Raw genomic sequence first — 18,719 nt, 5'->3', positions numbered from 1 at the left:
AGAGGTTGGTATTGTCTTCTCACCACTGATTATGATACGTGCAGAAGAAAACTTAGATAGGAAGTCAAAATTGTTCAGGCTTCACTTTCATTCAACCTTTATCTTTCAACCATACTGAGCATTTGTTCAGTGCTTTGGGTAGCAGTTTGGGCAGAATTTTTTGAGGTTCTATAATACATGCCAAATGACAGAAGCGAGCAGTCATACAACAGCTTTATCAGAACTGGAAAATGCAATTTTCAGTATTCTTGATATAGCTCTTGGGTCTTCTGGAAATGAAAATTATGAAATGGAGAGCACCAGTTTTTGGCATCTTCCTTGAGTTCTCATCTAGTTTGCCTGAAATGTCAGCATTCAGAGTTCCTTCTTTATCTTCTTCCAAATGCCATCCTATTTTCATAGCAGTTGGTTATTTTTCTGAGTGGCTTGGAGTCCTAGAAGAAATCTTGTTTCTGTTGTCCTGTGAGTGTTAGTACTTAATCCTATGGGAACCTTCGGTATTAGTCACACTGCTTCTGGTCCCAGTGAGCAAGTTGTTTATTTCTAGAGTTGGTTCTCAAATGGAATTTGTCAGAATAGATTTCACCTTTCTTAAATTATCTCATTCAATAAATATCAAACAAACTACTGTTTTCTGGGACACTATATGTGACCTGGTATTCAAATTTGAAGAGAGTGGTCTTCTCTCAGACACAGACAGGTAAAGTTGGTTCTCTAAGTAAATTAAGCCTCATTTATGTTTAGGGTTGATCTGTTGAGCAGAATAGGGAAGAATAGAAGTATGGAATAGACAGCCTGTTTTTTGTTGTTGTTATTATATTACATAATATTATTTTTTATTATACATTATATATGTACATGCAGGATCTGGCTAGTTTAGACACACTCTGAAGTTAGATTAACAAAATAATGGTTTGTTCCTGAGGTTCAGGATCAGTGGATCCCTAGATTTCTTGAGCTCTAAAATCACATATCCTACTTTATATACTAGACTTCCTGGAGTGCTGCAGCCCATGGGATTGCAAAGAGTTGGACAGGACTGAGTTACTGAACAACAGCAATATATTAATGACTATAAGGGACAAAAATAGTAGGAGATCCTTGATTATGATTCTTTATAGAGCTGACTGCTGCTAAATGTAACAACATTTATCTTATGAGACCATTGTTTAGAACTTGTATCTCATGACTGATACTTGAAGGAGAGGAAAGGGGATTTGATTTACCTACTGGTTCCCACTTAGTGTTTGTAGAAGGATCACCTCCAATGACACTTTCTGATTAATGGTATTGATAATTATTACCTTGGGAATGGGGTTTGAAGGATGGCATAATTTGAAGCTCTATAAGGTTGTGCTTGAATGAATTTATTCAGTCTACCAGGGATTGATCATGTCAGATCAGTTGGAACAAAAAACATGTGAGGGACAGTGGTTCTGGAGGATGCTAAAGAAGCACAAAATATAGTTTTATTTTCTAGGTTTTAAAATTTCTGAACTCTTAATATATTTGTGGGTTATTTTAGTCTCCAAACTTAAGTTCTTTGAGTGTCTTAAATTGAGACACTTGACTGCCAAGTATTGGCAGTTTTGTCTTTAAATTTGTATATGAAAAGATACAGAGAAATTAAGCAAGCATTTACCTTTACAGGTAAATGTACCTTTACAGGTATCTTCTAGCTTCCCTGGTGGCTCAGACAGTAGTCTGCCTGCAATGCGGGAGACCAAGTTTCTATCCCTGGGTTGGAAAGATACCCTGGAGAAGGAAATGGCAACCCACTCCAGTATTCTTGCCAGGAAAATCCCATGAACGGAGGAGCCTGGCAGGCTACAGTCCGTGGGGTCTCAAAGAGTCAGACATGACTGAGTAATTTCACTTTACTTTTATAGAATCTTTTAAGCAACTGTATTATAGTAGTGATAATAATATTAATAATTGATCATCATTGTAGTAATTTAATTGTATCTATTATACATATATAAAATTTGAAGTAAAAATCTGATCCATGCAATATGTGGTAGGAATTAAATTTATTAATTTAATTGATGAACCAAGCCAAAATCTATGGAAAAAGAGAAAACTCTTTTCTGTATGTAAGATTTTATATGGGAATTACACATCTTTTCCAGGTATCAAATTTTATGAAATGATATGTTTTTCTGTGATTTTTAAAAAATAGAATGAAATATTTTAAGTGACTATTTTACTGGTGAAAGTATTCTCACTCATAAATTCTCAAGTGTTATTTTATATGGAAAAACTAGTTATTTGGTCTATTCAATAAACTTTCCTCATGCAACAAATATTGAAGAACTTTCTTATTATAAATTAGGCATTAGTTATAGTTGCTAGAAAGATAAACATGAGCAAAAGAAACCTCAATAACATATTACCAGAATTTTGTAAAGTTGAGCTTTTAAATTTATGTGATTGCCGAGGTAAGATCTTTGGCCCAAAGAAATATTAAAAGTTATGGTACAAATATGATCTTACATACATTTATTTATATTATTTTAAATGTACTGAACACACAAAAAAATGCTTATACCATTTTTAAGTTGTATGTGGGTATATAGCATATTCTAAAACCTGGACATACCCTTATTTTTTTTTTTTTTTCCTGTGTGTGCTTATGTACTCATAAACTACATCGGTGCAACATAATCCTATGGGAACCTTCAGAATTAGACACACTGCTTCTGGTCCCAGTGAGTCAGTTGTTTATTCCTAGAGTTGGTTCTCAAATGGAATTTGTCAGAATAGATTTCACCTTTCTTAAATTATCTCATTCAATACTTCAAAGAAGAAGACTGTGATCACATATCTCCTCATGTGGTTATTTTCCACTACATAGAAGGACAGTTTCGTTTGTCAACATTATGAAACTTTGGCTCTGTCATTGTGGGTCCAGGAAGTTCTGTAAGACTGCTGAGTTTAGATATCCTCTTCAAAACTTTGATCTTCTTGTATATGTGGACATCAATACACTCATATAACACTGTGACTTCTTCAGAAGAATGCATGTTAAGAATCTTGTGTTTTTTAACAACTCTTGAAGTCTTGAGAAAATTAAAGTGCATAACATGGCCACTGGTCCAATTATGAGTTTGCTACAGTTGGTCAGGGAGGTAAACCTAGTTCTGACCCAACAGCCAAGGTTTTAAATAATTCAGACGTATTGCATCCTTAGATTTGTATAATGTCTATGAAAGATTTGCCTTGGTACTTTTATGCTTTATGAAATATCTGGGACAAAAAATATAATATTATTTATAATATTATTTCCTTTTTTTTGAACTTGATTAGAAGAGTTAGCTGAGTCAGTCTTTTTTTATGTTAGATTTTTTATTATTTTATTAATCTGTGCTATGTATTGGCTTATTTTGTATTTTCCCCCCCCAAGAATGATTTTCTTGAAGAATTATTTTTACCTGTACTCTCCATATATTTTGCTCTAATTTTGTTTTCTGTGTTATCAGAAGTTTTTATAGAATCTACATAGCTGAGAGCTGAGTTTATAGGGCAGTGCTATGGTACAGTTTCTGTACTTTTCTACTAAATAAGGCTCTGTCACTTAATACTGTAGTCAGTGACTGACTACAGAGTAAGGAATATACTAGAATATACTTTGTCATCCAAGACCTCATTCTTGGTCAGTAGTCTGTAGAGCAGAGTCATGAGGGATGCATAGAATTCCCTTATGAATATCAACTCAAGCCTTCTCCTTTACCTGTGAACAAAAATTCTCATTAAGGCTCACTTAGATTCCTTGGTCAATATATAACCTATCTCCAGTAGGAATGGGAATAAAAGAATTACTCCCATGCCTACCCCCAGCAAATAAGTTTAAAACTTCTGACCCACAATCTCTTAAGGGAAAACTCTGAAAATAAACCCATGTCTCCACTGCCATGGATTTTAGGACTATAATCTCAAAGTCTTCTTGGAAGGGTTTGGAATCCTGCTCCAGAAAGGAGGAAGTAGAAGAGAAGCAGACACAAGAGAAACCCTTCTGCTTCTGTATGCACTTCCAGGGTTCTTAGAGGTTTTAAAGTATTTTTCTGTTTCATATCATTTTTAAAACATCCTATCAACATTAACACACTTCTTGGATTTCCTACTTCTTGCTATTTCACACTTCAATAGCATGTTTCTGTAAATGGTATTTCTTTATTGTGGGTGCTCCATGCCAACTAAATAAATTTGTTAAACTTGTCTTTTCATAAATTTGTGTTTTCAGGTTTTTCATTTATTATTGTAAAATAGACATAGCATAAAATTTACTATGTTAACCATTTTTGAATGTACACTTCAGTGGCACTAAGTGTATAACAATTATTATTCAATCATCATCATCATCTGTCTCCAGAGTTGTTGTTTTTTTTCCCATCATCCTGAGCTAAAATTCTATATCTATGGTCCTCACCCTTCATCCCCTGGCTGCCACCATTGTATTTATTGTCCCTATGTATTTGACTAATCTAAGTTCTTCATAATAGTAGAATCATAAAATATTTGTCCATTGGTGGTTGGCTTATTTCACTTAACATGTTTTAATATGTGTCAGAATTCCTTCCTTTTTGAGGTTAAATAATATTCCATTGTATGTATATATCACATTTTATTTATCCATTCATTTACGAACTGGACCCTGGGTTACTCCCACATTTTGACTTCTGTTATAAACATACATGCACATATATCTGTTCTTTACCTTACTTTCAATTCCTCTGAGTCCAAACCCAGAAGTTAAATTGTTGGATCATATGGCAATTATGTATTTAATTTTCAGTGTATTGCCATACTGTTTCTATAATTGGACAGTTTTATTTTCCCATTAACAATCAAACAGCCTTCCAAATTCTCTAGTTCTTACATTGTTCTTTTTCTGCCCTTTTCTTTTTAATTTTTTTCCTTTTCTTCCTTTTCTTCTTCCTTCCTTCTTTCCTTTTATATCCAGTTTAGCAGATGTGAAGAGATATCTGATTATGATATTTATTTCTATTTCCCTAATGATTAAAGATCTTGAACATTTTTGTGTGGTTATTAGTAACTTGTATGTCCTACTTTAAGACCTTTACAATATCCAGCCTTCCAATCAATGAACATGGGTTATCTTCTGATTTATTTGTAGCTCCTTTAATTTCTCTCAGCAAAGATTTACAGAGTTCAGTGTGCAGATTTTTCACTTCCTTGGTTAAATTTATCACTAAGTGCTTTATTCTTTTTGCTCTTATCTCCAAACTATTTTCACCATGTACTTTACTGCACTAATTTGGATATTTTTTTCACTATAAATCAACTTGTTTTCTTAGTTTCCTTTTCAGAACATTATTAATATATAGAAATGTATCTGATTTTTTTATCCTGTATCTTTGCTGAATTGTTTTTTTTTTTCTCTCTCTCTCTCTTTTGTGAGATTTTCAGAGTTTTCAACATAATAAGATCAGGTCATCTGACAAAAGTGATATTTTCACTTCCTTTCAGATTTCAGTTCCTTTTTATTTGTTTTTCAAGTCTAACTTATGTAGAAAGGACTTCCAGTACCATGTTGAATATAAAGGTTGTCTTTTTTGGCCATGCCATGTGGCTTGTGAGTTCTTAATTCCCTCACCAGGGATTGAACCCTTGTCCTTGGCAGGCAGTTAAAGTGCAAAGTCTTAAATGCTGGACTACCAGGGAATTCCTCTTTTTTTTTTTTCTTTTTCTTTTCCTCTGTCTTTATCCTGATTTTAGAGGACAAGCTTTCAGTTTTTTCACCTTTGAGCATATTATCTGAGTTTTCCCCAGGTATGGCCTTTATTACTTCCCTACCTGCAGCTTCCTATTTCTAGTTTGTTGAGTGTTTTATCATGAAAAAGTGTTGAATTGTTAAAAAGAAAAAATTCTGCATCAGTTAATATAATCAGGCGTGTATTTAGTTCCTTTATTCTGTTAATGTGCTCTATGGCTTTGACTTTCATATGTTGACCTATCCTTGCACTTCAGGAATAAATGTCACTGGGTCATGGTGTATAATCCTTTTACATGCTAATGAGTTTGGTTTGTTAGTGTTTTGTTGAGGATTTTTGTATTGATATTTATAGCACATATTGCTCTGTAGTCCTCTTATTATAGTGTCTATTCTGGTTTTCATATTGAAATAATGCTGCTCTTAAGAAATGAGTTTGGATGTATTCCTTCATCTTCAGTTTTTAAAAATTTTGAGGAAGACTGCTGTTAATTCTTGTTAAATATTTAGTAAAATTCATCAGTGAAGTCATCTTGTCCTAGGCGTTTTTGGTTGGGAGGTTTTTGGTCACAGATTGAATTTTCTTACTAGCTATAGGTCAATTTATGTAGTCTATTTACTCATGACTCAAGTCCTCTGATTTTGAATTTATAAAATTATTTCTATTTAATATAGATTACCTATTCTTTTCTTTTTTATTTCTGTAATATTGCATGTTATATCCCCTCTTTCATTTCTGATTTTAGTTATTATAATTATCTCTGTTTTTATTCCTTTATCAGTATAGCTGTGTTCGTCAGTTTTGTTGATTTTCTCAAAAAACATGGTTTTTTGGTTTCCATTGATTTTTATTTTTTTTCCTACTCTGTCTCTTTTTTCCCATATCTCCTCTAAATTTATTATTTCTACCTTCTAATAACTTCAGGTTTAATCTGTTCTTCTTATTCTCAATTCATTTCAGAAACTCAATTGTGTCTGACCCTTTGCAATCCCATAGACTGTAGCAGTCCAGGCTTCCCTGTCTATCACCTTTTCTTGGAGCTTATTCAAACTCATGTCCATCTTTTTCTAGTTTGTTATAATAAAAACTTTGGTTCTTTTAATAAGAGTTTATAGATATACATTTTTCTCTTAGCATTGTTTTTGCTGCATCCTATATATTTGCACTGTTGTGTTTTCATTTTATTTTCTCAATATTTGCTAGTTCTTATTTTATCCCTTAACTCACTGATTGTTTGAGTATGATGTTTCACTTTCATATATCTGTGGAGTTTCTAGTTTTTCTTTTGTTATTGATTTCTAGCTTTATTTTGATTGAAAATATGTTTCATATGATTTCAATCTTTTTACATTTAGTAAGAATTATTTTGTGTATGATCTGTACTAGAAAATGTACAGGGAGATGTATATTCTGCTATTGTTGATTGGAATGGTCTGAATATGTCTCTTAGGTCCAATTAATCCATAGTGTTGTATAAATCCTCTTTTTCCTTAGTGATATTATGTCTGGTTGTTTAAATCATCTTTGAAACTGGGATATTGAAGTTTCTTATAATTATTGTAGAGCTGTCATTCTTTTCTCTCTTCAAATCAGTAAATTTTTGTTTTATTTTTGTAGGAGCTCTGATATGTGGTGCATATATGTTTATAATTGTTTTATCTTCTTGGTGAAATGAGCTCTTTTCACTAGATAATCAATGTGTCCTATAAAACTTTTTGACAAAGTATTTTGTCTGATATTAATATACGGTCTACTTTCTTTTGTTTAAATTTGAGTGGAAAATATTTTCTTCTTCTTCTTTTTTTTTTTTGCCATGTCACATGGTATGTTGGATCTTATTTTCCTGACCAGGGATTGAACCCACACCCCTGAATTGGAAGTATAGTCTTAACCACTGGATTGGCAGGGAAATCTCTCTTCTTCCCATTTTTTTCATTCATTCTATATATGGTATATATGACAGAATGTGGAGCATATTTTTATATGTGTATTTGCCATCAATATATCTTCTATGTAGAGTCTGTTAAGATCTTTGTACATTTTTGAGTTGTTTGTGTTTTCATAGTTAATAAATTATTAGATTTTTTGTATATTTTAATAGCATTCCTTTATGTAAGATTTTTGAAAATATTTTCTTCCAATCTGTGGTTTGTGTTTTTCATTCTTGACAGTGTCTTTCATAGACCAGAAATTTTTAATTTTAGTGAAGTCCAATTCATCAGTGATGTCTTTCATGGACATGTTTGATATCATATCTAAATGTCATCAACGTACCAATGTCCCCTAAATTTTTTCTTTTATTCTTCAGAAATTTTGTAATTTTGCATTTTACATTTAGGCCTCTAATTCATTTTGAGCTAGATTTTTTTGTGTGTGTGAAAATTGTAATGTCTATGTTTAGATCTGAGTGAAAGAGTTGAGCTGTCCCACTTTTGTAAATATATTAAATATATTCTTATAAGAATTTGAAAAAAATACTAATTGTGCTCTATTTTATTTTACTTTTCAAAGATTAGTTGACTGTATTTATGAGAGTTTATTTGTGACCTTGCTCTTTTGTTTCATTGGTCTACTTGCTATGTGTTCACTACTCCCACACTTTTTTTCATTATTGTAGCTTTGTAGTGAGTCTTGAAGTTGAGTGGTGTTGGTCCTCCAGTTTTGTTTTTCTCCTTAATTATTGTGTTGCTTTTACTAGGTCTTTTCCTAGTAAAATATAAAATGCAACTGCATATAAACTGTAAAATTAGTTTTTTCTATATCCACAAAATAACTTTCTGGGACATTGATTGGGATTACATTGCATCTATACATCAAGTTAGAAAAACTGACAACTTGACAATATTGAAACTTACTACTTATAGACTTGGAAAATCTTCCCACTAATGTATATATATACATTATATATGAGAATATATATATATATATATATATATATATATATATATAAAAGAAAATATATATATTTTGTACTTTCCCTTCATACAGAACTCATATACGATTTATACCTAAGTGTTTTGTTTAAGTACTATTATAAATGGTAATGTATTTTAATTTAAATTACAATTTTTTTATTGCTGTATGTAGGAATGAGATAGACTTTTGTATATTAACCTTGTATCATGAAACCTTGCTATAATTGCTTAATTACAGAGATTTTTGTCAATTCTTTTGGATTTTTCTACATAGACCATTGCAGTATCTATGATCAAAGATAATTTTGTTTCTTCTTTCCCAAACTCTATTCCTTTTCTTTCCTTTCATTATTGCATTAGCTAAGACTTTCAATATTAAGTTGAAAAGCAGTAGAGAGAGGGAACATCTTTGCCTTGTTCCTGATCCTAGTGAATATGTATTGAATTTCACACTGCAAATTGTGCTGTTAGCTATAGTTTTTTTCTTTTTTTTCTAAGATATTCTTCATCAAATTGAGTTAGTTTTCCTTTGTTTCTGGTTTTCCGAGAATTCTGTATCACGAATGAATTTTGGGTATTGTAAAATGCTTTGTCTGCATATATTCTTGATTTGATCATGTGATACTTTTCTTTATCCTATTTCTTTGTCTTGGAACAATTTGTATTGGTTATGGTCTATAATTCTTTTTATACATTGTTGGATTTGATTTGCTAATATTTTCTTTAGAATGTTTTTATATCTGTATATAACAGATGTTGATCTGTAGTTTCTTTCTTTTTTTTTAAATAAGGTGTTTGGATTTAGTATTAAGGGAGTGCTGACCACACAGAATGAGCTAGGAATTGTTCCTGTCTCCTTAATTTTGTGGACTAGTTTGAGGACAGGTAGTAACTTTTCTTTAATTGTTTGGTAGAATTCAATTGTGAAGTCATTTGGCCCTGTACTAATGCTTGTTGAGAAATTGTAAATATTGATTCAATTTCAGTACTGATAATTGGCCTGTTCACATTTTCTATTTCAGAAATTATACATTTCTAGGAATTTGTCCATTTCTACTAGGTTGTCCTTTTTATTAGCCTACAGTTGTTAATAGTGATATCTTATGATACTTTGTATTTCTGCTGTCCTGTTTGTCAATTTTCCTTCTTTATTTCTGATTTATGCATTTGGGCCCTCTTTCATTTTTTCTTAGTAAGTCTGGCTATAGATTTATCAATTTTGTTTATCAAAACCAGCTCATAGTGTCACCGATTCTTTCTTTCCTTTGCTTCCATTTATTTCTCCTCTGATCTTTATGATTTCTTTCTCTCTACTAACATTTTTTGGAGGTTTTTTTTTTTAGTGTGTGTTTTTTGTTTGGTTTTGGCTTTTATTGTTCTTCATTTTCTAGTTTCTTTAGCTGTAGGGTTAGGTTGCTTATTTGAAAGTTTTCTAGTTTCCTGAGGTAAGCTTGTATCACTGCAAACTTCCCTCTTAAAACTGCTTTTTCTGTGTCCCATAGTTTTTGATTCATTTTTGGTGTTTGTGATTTTTTTTCTTCCCCAGGCGTTTTTAAATTTTTCTTTCATTTTTTTTCTTCAGTGATCCATTTGTTGTTTAGACGTTGAAACTGGAAATGTATAAGCTAGAGCTGGAGCTAGTTGTGATGTGGGACATTCTTTCTGCTCAGTGACCATTACCACCCTATCAGGGTTCGAGGTTATTTCCCAGCTGTTTACACCCAAGCTGTTCCTATTCCCTTTTAATGTGTGTTTTTCCTTCTCTTTGCACTCAGATACTTAGCCCAGAGATGCGGGAGTGGTGAAGCTATCAGGGCCCATGCTGTCTCTTGACTCATGTTGGCTATACACAGAGATCCAAACTGTACTCTCTGTGCACGCGTGCATGTATGCTAAGTCTCTTCAGTTGTGTCCGACTCTGTGCAACCCAATGGACTGTAGACCACCAGGTTCGTCTGCCCATGGGATTCTCCAGGCAAGAATATTGGAGTGTGTTGCCATGCCCCCCTCCAGGGAATGTTCCCAACCCAGGGATTGAACCCATATTTCCTGAATCTCCTGCATTACAGGCAGATTCTTTATTGCTGAGCCACTGGGGAAAACAATGCTTTCTGTGCAGTTTCCCATAATTGTTTTCCTCACTTTGATCAGCCTCAGCCTCAGCCTCAGGTGCAAGCCCCTTTGTCCCTCACAGCCAGTTACTGCCCCCAGCCTCTACCACAACTGCCCCCACCTGGTTGTGGGTCATAGTTACCCACATCCAGTGCTGCTCTGTGACATGGAGTGATTAGGGCCAGAGTGTTCACTCAACTTGATCTGGAGCACATGCCAAGGTGGTCTTGAGAAATATGACAACCCATAGAGCAGACTTCCCTCCATCTTGCCTTCCAGGCAGGCTAAGTGCACACACGCTCCTCACACATGCTTCCTACACACTCCCATTAGTACCAGTCATTCTCCAACCACCCAAGAGGGCTCTTCTCCCTTTCACAGGACCCCAAGACTGGGCCACCCAATCTGTGGCATTTACTGCCTAACTCCCATGGCAGGTGTCTTATCCATATATTCTCACTATTCCTCTCTGTTCTTTCCCAGGAACACAGGTCCCAGCCCCATCACTTTTCTTCCCTTCCTATATGATTATATGACTCTTTTATACAGCCTTGATTGTGAAGGAGTCTAGTCAGTTTCCAGTTTGTTTACAGTGAGATTTATTCTACATAAAGATGTATTTTTAATGTGTTTGTTGAAGGAGGTGAACTCTACATTCTCTTACTCTACCATCTTGATCCATATCTAAATTCTGTTATTTAAGTTCATTCTTTCACTCTATGGGTTTTGACTGGGGAGTTTAAACCATTAACGTTTAACTGTTCATAAGAAGGACATATTCTTGCCATTTTTGTTGTGTTTGTATGTAATTATACTCTTTTTTTCCCTTGTTTTCTCCCTCACAGTCTTCCTTTGTGTTCAGTTGATATTTGTAGTGACACCTTTTGATTCCTTATTATGTCATGTACATTTTATAAACATTTTCTTTATGGTTCCTTATTTCTATACATAAAAGGGGATATACGTATCCTTATATATGTAAAAGGATTACATATAGCCTTCTAAAGTTATAGCAGGATATTCATAATTAATAATAATATTTTCAGTTCAGTTCAGTGGCTCGGTTATGTCCAACTCTCTGCAACTCCATGGACTGCAGCACACCAGGCTTCCTTGTCTATCACCAGCTCCCAATGTTTACTCAAACTTATGTCCATCGAGTCGTTGATGCCATCCAACCATCTCATCCTCTGTCGTCCCCTTCTCCTCCTGCCCTCAATCTTTCCCAGAATCAGGGTCTTTTCAAGTGAGTCAGCTCTTTGCATCAGGTGGCCAAAGTATTGGAGTTTCAGCTTCAACATCAGTCCATCCAGAGAATACCCAGGACTGATCTCCTTTAGGATGGACTGGTTGGATCTCCTTGCAGTCCAAGGGACTCTCAAGAGTTTTCTTCAACACCACAGTTCAAAAGCATCAATTCTTTGGTGCTCAGCTTTCTTTATAGTCCAAGTCTCTCATCCGTACATGACCACTGGAAAAACCATAGCTTTGACTAGATGGACCTTTGTTAGCAAAGTAATGTCTCTGCTTTTTCATATGCTGTCTAGGTTGGTCATAGCTTTCCTTCCAGGGAATAAGCGTCTTTTAATTTCATGGCTGCAGTCACCATCTGCAGTGATTTTGGAGCCCAGAAAAATAAAGTGAGCCACTGTTTCCACTGTTATTTTGGAGCCTACCAAAATAAAGTCTGTCACTGTTTGTATTGTTTTGCCATCTATTTGCCATGAAGTGATGGGAATAGATGCCATGATCTTAAGTTTTCTGAATGTTGAGTTTTAAACCAACTTTTTCACTCTTCTCTTTCACTTTCATCAAGAGGTGCTTTAGTTCTTTGCTTTCTGCCATAAGGGTGGTGTCATCGCCATATCTGAGGTTATTGGTATTTCTCCCAGCAATCTTGATTTCAGCTTGTCCTTCATCCAGCCCAGCATTTCTCATAATGTGATCTGTATATCTTCAAAGACATATAAAAACTCTACTTTGTTAGAGCTTAGCAACCACAAATTACATCTTATATACTATGTAACCAGTAACATGTATTTATAATATTTTTTTTGCTTTTAAATCCTTTAAAATAAAAAAAAATTGAAAAAGAAGAACAACAAAAAAACAAAATTAAGAGAAGAGAAGAAATCATGAAGATTTCAACAGAAATAAATGAAAAAGAAATGAAAGAAACAAGAGTAAAGATTAATAAAACTAAAAGCTGGCTCTTTGAGAAGATAAGCAAAATTTACATACTTTGGCCAGACTCTTCAAGAAAAAAAGAGAGAAGAGTCAAATCAACAAATTTAGAAATGAAAATGGAGAAGTTCAAACAGACAATGCAGAAATACAAAGGAGCATAAGAGACTATTATGAACAACCATATGGTAATAAAATGGATAACCTGGAAGAAATGAACAGAATATTAGAAAAGTTCAACCTTCCATGACTGAACCAGGGAGAAATAAAAGTCATGAACAACCCAATTACAAGCACTGAAATTAAAGCTGTGATCAAAAATCTTCCAAAAAGCAAAAGCCCGGGACCAGATGGCTTCACAGGAGAATTCTATCAAACATTTAGAGAAGAGCTAATGCCTATCCTTCTAAAATTATTTCAGAGAATTGCAGAGGAAGGAACACTTCCACACTCTTTCACTGAGGCTACCATCACACTGATACCAAAACCAGACAAAGGCAACACAGAAAAAGAAATCTACAGGCCAGTATCATGAATGAACATAGATGCAAAATCCTCAACAAAATTTAAGCAAACATAATTGAGCAACACATCAAAAAGCTCATATACCATAATCAAGTTGGGTTTATTCCAGAGAAGCAAGGGTTCATCAATATATGCAAATCAATATGATACACCATATTAACAACTGAAAGATATAAGCCATATGGCAATCTCAATAAATGCAGAGAAAGCCCTTGACAAAATTCAGCACCCATTTATGGTTAAAACTCTTCAAAACATGGGCATAGAAGGAACCTACCTCAACACTGTAAAGGCCATATATGATAAGCCTACAGCAAACATTATTCTCAATGGTGAGAAACTAAAACCAATCCCCCTAAGATCAGGAACAAAACAATGGTGTCCACTTTCACCACTATCATTCAACATAGTTCTGGAAGTCCTAGCTACAGCAATCAGAGAAGAAAAAAAATAATTAAATAAAAGGAATCCAGATTCAAAAAGAAGTAAAGCTCTCACTGTTTGCAGGTGACATTATACTGTACAAGGAAAACCCTAAAGATGCTATCAGAAAATTACTAGAGCTAATCAGTGCATTTAGCAAAGTTGCAAGACACAAAATCAATACACAGAAATCACTTGCATTTCTATATACTTACAATGAAAAATCAGAAAGAGATTTAAGGAATCAATTCCATTCACCATTGCAACAAAAAGAATTAAATATGTAGGAATAAACTTATCTAAGGTGACAAAAGAACTGTACACAAAACTGTAAGACACTGATGAAAGAAATCAAAGACTACATAAACAGATGGAGAGATATTCCACGTTCCTGGGTGGGAAGAAGCAATATTGTGAAAATGACTATACTACCAAATGCAATCTACAGATTTAATGCAATCCCTATCAAATTACCAATGGCATTTCTCACAGAACTAGAACAAAAAAATTCAAAATTCATATGGAAACACAAAAGACCCCAAATAGCCAAAGCAGTTTTGAGAAAGAAGAATGGAGCTAGAGGATTCAACCTTCCTGACTTCAGATTATACTACAAAGCTAAAGTCATCAAGACAGTATGGTATTGGCACAAAAACAGAAATTTAGACTAACGGAGCAGGATAGAAAGACCATAAATAAACCCACACACATATGGATACCTTATTTTTGACAAAGGAGGCAAGAATACGCAATGGGGCAAAGATAGCCTCTTCAGTAAATGGTGCTGGGAAAACTGGACAGCTACATGTAAAAGAATGAAATTAGAACACTTCCTAACACCATACACAAAGATAAACTCAAAATGGATTAAAGACCTAAATGTGAGATCAGACACTATAAAACTCTTAGAGGAAAACATAGGCAGAACACTCAACATAAATCAAAGCAAGATCCTCTAAGACCCACCTTCTAGAGTAATCGAAATAAAAACAAAAGTAAACAAGTGGGACCTGATTAAACTTAAAAGCTTTTGCACAGCAAAAGAAACTACAAACAAAGTGAAAAGACAACCCTCAGAATGGGAGAAAATAATAGCAAATGAAACAACTGACAAAGGATTAATTTCCAAAATATACAAGCAGCTCATACAACTCAATACCAGGAAAACAAACAACCCAATCAAAAAGAGGGGAAAAAACCTAAACAGACATTTCTCCAAAGAAGACATACAGATGCCTAATAAATATATGAAAAGATGCTCAACATCATTCATTCTTAGAGAAATGCAAATCAAAACTACAATGAAATATCACCTCACACAGGTCAGAGTGGCCATTATGAAAAAGTTGACAAGTGATAAATGCTGCAGAGGGTGTGGAGAAATGGGAACACTCTTGCACTGTTGGTGGGAATGTAAATTGATACAGCCACTATGGAAGAGAGTATGGAGATTCCTTAAAAAACTAGGAATAAAACTACCATATGACCCAGCAATCCCACTCCTAGGCATATACCCTGAGGAAACCAGGGTTGAAAAAGACACTTGTATCCCATTGTTCTTTGCAGCCCTATTTACAATAGCAAGAACTTGGAAGCAACCTAGATGTCTATTGATGGATGAATGGATAAAGAAGTTTGGTACATATACATGATGGAATATTACTCAGCCATAAACAGGAACACATTTGAGTCAGTTCTGATAAGGTGGATGAACCTAGAATCTATTATACAGAGTGAAGTGAGTCAGAAAGAGAAATATAAATACCATATTCTAATGCACATATGTGGAACCTAGAAAAATGGTTCTGAAAAATTGATTTACAGAGCAGCAATGGAGAAACAGATACAGAAAATAGACTAATGGGCATGGGGAGAGCGGAGGAGAGGGTGAGATGTATGGAATGAGTAACAGGAAACTTACATTAACATATGTAAAATAGATAGCCAATGGGAATGTGCTGTAGGTATGACTCAGGAAACTCAAACAGGGGTTCTGTATCAACCCAGAGGGGTGAGAGGGGGAGGAAGTTGGGAGGGAGGTTCAAAAGGGAGGGTGTATATGTATACCTATGGCTCATTTATGTTGAGGTTTGAGAGAAAACAAACTTTTGTAAAACAACTATCCTTCAATAAAAAAATAAATTAAAAATAAAAGAAAAATAAGAATAATAAAATTTGAATTATGGACTAGAATTGTGATGATACTGGTTTTTATATTTGTATATGTATTTATCCTTATTGAGGGGATTTTCAGTGTTCAGATGGTAAGGGATCTGCCTGCAATTCAGGAGATCCAGGTTGAATCCCTGGGTCAGGAAGATCCCCTGTAAAAGGGAATGGCTACCCACAGCAGTATTCTTGCCTAGAAAATCATATGGACAGAGGAGCCTGGAAGACTACAGCTCATAGGGTTACAAAGAGTTGGACACTTGTGTTTACTGAAGAACTTTATATTTTTATATAGGTTTCAGTTCATTTCTAGCTTCATTTAATTTGAACATAAAAGACTCCCTTTAACGTAAATTCTTATACAGACTGTCTAGTGATCATGAACTAAACTCAGCTTCTGTTTATCTAAAAATATCTTAAGGTTTTCCTCATTTTTAGAAGGTGGGTTTGTAAGATATTTAATTCTCTATTTTTTTTTTTCAACTTTAAATATATCCTTTCACACTCTTCTGGCCTGCAAGTTTTATGTTTCAAGTTGACTTTGGAACAAAGTTGATGTATTTAATGAATATAGAACGTGTTCTGTGTCTTTTCAGTTTCTTCAGGGCTGGTCCTGTTAAATGGTTGATAAATTATATTAAAATACTGAGGGATGGCTATGTCTGTAGTTGTAATCCTAAGGGAGTTCACAGGTTAATTGCTGTCCCTGAAATTAAGAAGTGGCAATCCTCATCAACAATACAAACACTCCCCCTTCTTCCAGTGATTCCTTAAGGAACTGTTTTTTGTCAGAGGTCATTCCTGCTTATCCGCTGAGATTACCATATTTAAGCTGCTACATATAGAAGGTACATGTCTAGATTGCTTCTTAACCTTGAGGATGATATAGTGAAAGAGACAGTCTGGTCTCAGTGATCAAGGAAACTTTGAAGAATACTGAATGCCCTTAAACAACATCTTATTATTTTCTAAATGACCTAGATTCAAGGGAGAAGATATAATTCTTTGAAACAAAAGGAATCCACATTTTTCAATCTCCATGGATGAAATGAATAAAAAAAATAGCTTTTCTAGGGAGCAAAGATCTTCTTTTAAGGATATTATAGAAGTGTTAACTCTTATTTTGTCCATATTTCATATTGCATGAATCTGTTGAAGGAACAACAATATGGATATCTCATGATCTTTGGACTCTACTACAGGTTGGCATTTTTAGGGAAATGATATCATAGAGATAGTATTGTGTGTATAAAAAAAGTGTTTTTCAAACAAGTGTGTCTATCTATGAGTGTATATATTTTCCAGTTCTGTTCTTGCATTGCTTTGTATTGTATCTATACCACAACATATGCTATTGAGTGTTAGCCACTGTTCTAGACATTGGGTTGTAAAATGTCCTGTTTGTTATGTGATTGTTTAATCATAGAATCTCATCTCACTTGAATGTCTTTTGTAGTCTTTGATTCCACCTACACTATATTTTAATTCATTATGTCATGATTATCCTTCCTAATAGAACTTTGTTTATGCCCCTTTACTTTGTCTTTGTTTGTGTTTATGTGCATGTGTGTGGAGATAGATAGATTGATCAAACAATAGATAGATATTAATTATCTGTCTGTACCTATATATTCAGTTCCCATAGGATGAAGTCATATATTATTCACATTCTAGTCTGAGGGTAATCTACTCAAGAAGACTTTTCTTGACTTACCACACTTAATTTTATTCCTTGCTATCATTTCTTTTTTTGTTTGTTTGTTTTGTTTTGTTTTGTTTTGTTTAATTTTTTTTTAATTTTTTTATTTTTCAGTGGGTTTTGTCATACATTGATGTGAATCAGCCATAGAGTTACACGAATTCCCCATCCCGGTATCCCATCCCACCTCCCTCTCCACCCAATTCCTCTGGATCTTCCCAGCCCAACAGGCCCGAGCACTTGACTCATGCCTCCCACCTGGGCTGGTGGTCTGTTTCACCACAGATAATATACATGCTGTTCTTTCGAAACATCCCACCCTCCCCTTCTCCCACTATTCCTTGCTATCATTTCTACATAACTTATCCTTCCCTCCCCTCTGGTTTAATTTTTTGTCTTATAAGTTACTTGCATAAAGCTAAAGAGTAATTTACACATTTAAAGATAAATAATGAAAAAAGTCATATTTGCATTATCAATCATTTTTCAGTGCAATAAAGCCCAGAAATATGAAAAAATATAAAACTTCAGAATATTTTATTTGTAAGATTAGTCACACAGAGTGGCAAAGGAAAGGGTGAAGTCATAGACTGACTTACTGATTCTAAAAGTTATGCCAAAGAATTCAGTATCATATGGAAAGAGACAGAGTTCATATATTCTATTCCTATGTTAAGCCTCCTTTTAATAATTTCCTGAAATTTCCATATGACCTCTGCTTGGTCACTTTCACTTATGAAAAATTCAGTGACATGGAGGAATACTGAATGAGAGATCAATAGAGAAGTACAGAACTGCACAAAACTGAAATATTTGTTCAATTAGGTACAAGTGTGACTACAAATGAAAGCTTTTACTGGAAACAAAGGGACAAAGTGATACATAGGTCCTTGAGATAATATGAAATGATGTAAGTATTATCTTTGTGTACTTCAGAAAACACAATAATTTGGCATGTTC

This window comes from Muntiacus reevesi, chromosome 9 (genome assembly GCF_963930625.1).
Source record: "Muntiacus reevesi chromosome 9, mMunRee1.1, whole genome shotgun sequence".
NCBI classification, from domain to species: domain Eukaryota; kingdom Metazoa; phylum Chordata; class Mammalia; order Artiodactyla; family Cervidae; genus Muntiacus; species Muntiacus reevesi.
Note: the sequence above shows the minus strand (reverse complement) of the source record.